Here is a 5,411-nt window from a genome sequence, read left to right on the forward strand (position 1 = left end):
TGCAGCATCCATTTCCCAAGAATAGCCTTCTGCTTAGTTTACAATTGCAAGTTGATACCCGAACAAGAATGGAAACTAAGCTAGAGAAAGGGACTTAGAAGCATCAAGAAAGTAAAGAGAGAGAAGAGAGAGAGAGAGATTATAGCAAGATTAACATCCCTTCCTTTTTCCTCCTATCTCATCACCCATTTTCTGTGCTTAGGACTTGTGTGTGGCTTGGGGGCATTATCTTCACATCTGAGATTTCTTGGAGAACCTTTGTTTGCGGCGACATGGTTAGAGACTATATGCTTTGTTTTTTCATTTCTATACATTTGACTCTTTCCTTTTGTATATGTGTCCAGGGAGTTGAAAGAGTGAGCAACCAACTCCTTACCATTCTCCTTATTTCTCTGAAAGCACCATTTCTAAGATAAAAATTATAAAGCACTAATTAAGCAAGGGTTAGCAATTAACCAACTTTAATTCAATAGTATTGTAATTGTCTTTAAAAATATAAAATCTCAAATTCAAATCACAATTGAAGCCAAATTAATAACAAAAATAACAAGGGATAATATAACTTATAAAAATAAAATGAATTGACTTCTCACCTTATTATTTAAGAGTTAAAATTCTTAAATAAGACCACAAATGAAGCATTTTTCTTATTTGCAAATCTCTTAATTTAGATATAAATGCATAGTTGTTAAATTCGGATCAAACCTGCCAATTGAACCGGTGAACCAATGAATCAGCCGTTAAATTAGTCTAAGTTTATTAATGAGCTAGATAAAAAAGCGATTCGATATGACTCGGTCGACCTAACGGTTCAATTATTCAATAGATTTTTTTTTGTTTTAATTTTATTATATAGTTTCAACTTTCCATTGATTTCCTTAACTTAAAAATATATTAATATCTTACGATAATTACCATTTTACGCTTAAATTTTATCATTATGAATATTTTTATTTACCGATCACCTTTTAATTTATTAATTATTGATTATATCGACAAAAATAATGAAAAAACATGAAGTTTAAATATTTATAAGTTATGGTTCAATAGAATTAGAGTCATCTCTAAAATCATAAAATTTTTAAATTTAAATCTCGATTGAAGTCAATTATATAAAAAAAATAAAAAAAAATTATTTATTTTTTAAAATACAAAAACTAGAAACGTTAATTTAACACAAATTATAAAGACATTTTATAAGGCAGAAAAAAGAGAAGAAACAGTATGAAAAGCGAAAATAGGCAACTCTCTTATTTTATTGATAAAAATAAAAGAAAATGAAAAATAAAAAGTCTAATTTCCATATTTTATAAGAAAGAAAATAAAATTATAAAATTTTTTGTGAAAAATCATTTGAATCATTTTGTTTTCTATTCAAATTAAGCGGAAAGGAAATATACTATTAATTTTTTTTTCATTATGCCTTTTTTATAAATAGTTATTTTTAATATAATAATATAATAACTTTATCTTTATATTTTTTTTTTCTTCAAAGCATAAATAAATCACTATATTCCTTCCTCTGTATATTTCACAGTAATTACATTGATTTCCTTCCAGCTCTCCTCTCTACCGCCCTAATTTGCAAATTGATGTAAAACTCGAAGACTTGAGGGAGAAAGCAGCAATTCCTTCAAGTCCAAAAGCCACAGAGTAGCTGGGGTTAAAGTGGCTTCTTTTGGGTATCTGTAATTGGCAATCTACGACAGAGAAGAGAAAGCAGTACCATCTGGGCCTTTTTCCTCTTTCTCAATGCTAATTAACATTTTGATCCCTGTATTGCTGTAGATATTTGTTATTCAATGGATTTGGGTACTGAAGACAGGCAATACCAAGCTCACATTCGAGGCCTCAACGCCTACGATCGGCACAAGAAATTCTTGAACGATTATGGTACGATACTGTTTAGCTAGTTGATGATTTGAAGCTTTAGAATTTGAAAAATGAAGTTGTTAGTATTCGGCCTAAAAGATTCTTTATTTGTTTTATTAAGCTGAAAGGTGGACATAAATGGAATTATGCAAATGGAGAGTTTTGTATTTGTGAAATCCTTTATGTCCTATAGCAAATGGATGATGAATAGTCTCTTCCACTGAGGAAGGAAGAAGGCTACAATCATCCTTGTGTTTTGAATTTTTTGTTCCATTTTTGGGGTGTTCAATTTGATGCAGTTAGCTTCTAAGGGAAAGAAAAGTCATCAAATGTGAAATTGCCAGTTAAAACGGATCGGGACACCCTAAGAGAAGGATATAGGTATCTTTGGTCTCTAACAAAATTCATGTGGATTACTGTGCATTCATAATTATATATTGTCTTGCAACTTATTTTTTTCCTTCTAATTTTAGCTCTTTGATTTAGTGTTAGACTGAGAAATGGTTAAGGGAGTTATAGTTTGAGGCAGCTGGAATTGGGAATATATTTCTATTGAACCATGGACTTTATGGATCAATTCTAGGAATTTGTAATGCATTACATAGTCTATTTCTCCTCCTTCCTGATATGAAAATTTCCCTTGTATATTAATTATTTCTTCAACCTTTTAAGGTTCATACGTACTGAGGAAGATGATATGGATACATCTTGGGAGCAAAGGCTGGTGAAGCGCTACTATGATAAGCTTTTTAACGAGTATCCTTAGTTAGAAAGTCTTATTTTATTTATCTGAACTTTCTAGTTCTTTTTTTTTTCTGGTTTTAAACCATATTTTTTCGTAATGCTAAATTATCATAATATATAATTATATATATTCAAAATTTTTGACATATATAATTCATAAATATAATAATTTTAAATTTCACTTTAATTATTTTTTTCTGGTTATAATTAATACTATTAAGTAATCCTTAACTAAATAATTTTATCTTAAAATATATAATTATTAAAATTTGAAATATAAGATAAAATGGAAGATAGTATATAGATAATGTTTAAATAATAATTTTAAAATTGTAAGGTCTTGAGTTCAAGTTATAAGCCTTAAAAAAAAGGAAATTTCTTTTTTACTGTCATTGATTCAAATAAGAAAAATAAATTTTCACATAGAAATGCATATTAGGGATAAATAATACAAAAGTTATAATAAATTGGGTTACTACCCAATAGATTTAGTCCAATTAATAAAAATGAGAGCTCTCATATTTTATTTATCAAAATTCAACCCAGCTCTAGAATTGTTTATCTTAAATACACCCGTTGATGTGAAAATGTGATCATAAAATTACTCAAGAATAAACTTAATCTCAGTGCATACAAATTGACTCAAGATCCCTCTAACTGTAAATATTAAAAAATTTAAATTCCCACCATTTTTGTTTAATCATGATACCAAATTTTTTCTTATAATTAACAAACAGAGCAAACACAAAGAATGAGCAATCCCCTAGTATTTGCTTCTTTGCTTTTCTTTTTTCCCTTTGACATTAAATTTGTTTCAAGGCTGTAAAGTCTTTAGTTTCAACTCTGGTCAGAACCAAATCAAATAAAAGAAAAATATAGCTACATTACAACAGTTTCTGTAGACAATGAACAGGTTTGTTGAATTCAAAATCAAAAGTTTGCATTCATTGGCACATTACGATAGTTTTCATAAGCACACAGATAGAGAGTTGGAAACTATCTTCAGTTGCCAGTATTAAAATCCAGACTAGCTCATATACTTTATGTCTTAGACCTTCATCTTGTCACACCCCGGCTTAGTGGGCCCCAGCTCAAGCCCCTCTAGTGAGCCTTCTTGCCAGCGTACCCTTCTAGAGGCCGGGCCTGCAACTCAAATCAGTACTGTCCGCTTTGGTGGAGTTAATCCCTTGGCCCTGCAAAGCTAGGATTCGAACCCATATCACCTCACGGTTTTACTCGCCTCTTACCAATTGAGCTGAGCCCTTGTCCAACTTGTGAATCTTGCCTTCAAGGCAAAATGACTAGATCACCCTTTGTTGGACAAGGGCTAAGAGCTGAAAATATTTTGGAACTAATACATAGTGATGTATGTGGTCCGTTTAAAGAAATGGCTAGAGGGGGCTTTCATTATTTTATTACCTTTACTGATGATAAATCAAGGTTTGGGTATTTGTATTTGATGAAATACAAACATGAATCCTTTGAAAAGTTTAAGGAATTTAAATCTGAAGTAGAAAATCAAACAGGAAAAAGTATTAAAGCTCTTCGATCAGATCGTGGAGGTGAATATTTGAGTACTGAATTTGATGAATACTTGAGAGAGCATGGCATTGTTTCTCAGCTGACTCCTCCAGGAACGCCACAGCTGAATGGTGTATCTGAAAGGAGAAATCGTACCTATTGGATATGGTACGTAGTATGATGAGCTATACTGATATGCCAATCTCCTTTGGGGATTTGCATTAGAATCACTTTATATATTCTGAATAGGATTCCATCAAAATCGCTTTCTTCCACACCTTATGAGATATGGCATGGAAGAAAACCAAGTCTTAAGCATGTTAAGATTTGGGGTTGTCCAATTATATCAAAAGTCAACACCGATAAATTGGAGACCAGATCGTAAGAGGTCGATTTGTTGGATATCCAAAAGATAGTTTTGGATATTATTTTTATTTGCCTACTTCACAAAAGGCTGTGATAAGTAGAGATGCCACATTTCTTGAACAACAGTTTGTTCAAGAAGGAGGCAAAGGAAGGCAAATAGAGTTAGAATTGGAGAATTCTGACCAACCAATGCATCAGATGGATATAGATCCATCTAGTCAACCTATACCCATTGATGAAACATCTACAGCTGTTCCTCGTAGAACAACCAGGGTATCTCACCCACCAGTGAGATATGGTTTTCTTCATGAAGAAGAACAAGAGTTGTCTACTCATGAAGAAGTAGATCATGGAGATGATCCACTTACCTATGAAGAAGCTATATCAGATATAGACTCTTCAAAATGGATTGATGCTATGAAATCCGAGATTGATTCCATGTATAAGAATCAAGTTTGGGATCTTGTTGACCCACCTGAAGGTATTGTACCTATAGGGAACAAATGGGTTTTCAAGAAGAAAATTGGTTCTGATGGAAAGGTAGAGACCTATATGGCAAGGCTAGTAGCGAAAGGGTTTCGCCAAAGGCAAGGAATAGACTATGAGGAGACTTTCTCGCCTGTTGCCATGCTTAAATCAATTAGGATTTTATTAGCAATAGCTACATACTATGATTATGAGATTTGGCAGATGGATGTCAAAACAGCCTTTCTCAATGGATACATTGAAGAAAACATTTTCATGGAACAACCTAGGGGATTTGAATCCCAAGATGGTTCCAAGGTATGCAAGCTAAAGCGATCCATTTATGGGTTGAAACAAGCTTCGAGGAGTTGGAACATCCGTTTTGATGAAGCCATTAAATCTTTTGGTTTTATAAAAATGAGGATGAGCCATGTGTATATAAG

The sequence above is a fragment of the Hevea brasiliensis genome, chromosome 8 (assembly GCF_030052815.1).
Source record: "Hevea brasiliensis isolate MT/VB/25A 57/8 chromosome 8, ASM3005281v1, whole genome shotgun sequence".
NCBI classification, from domain to species: Eukaryota; Viridiplantae; Streptophyta; class Magnoliopsida; order Malpighiales; family Euphorbiaceae; genus Hevea; species Hevea brasiliensis.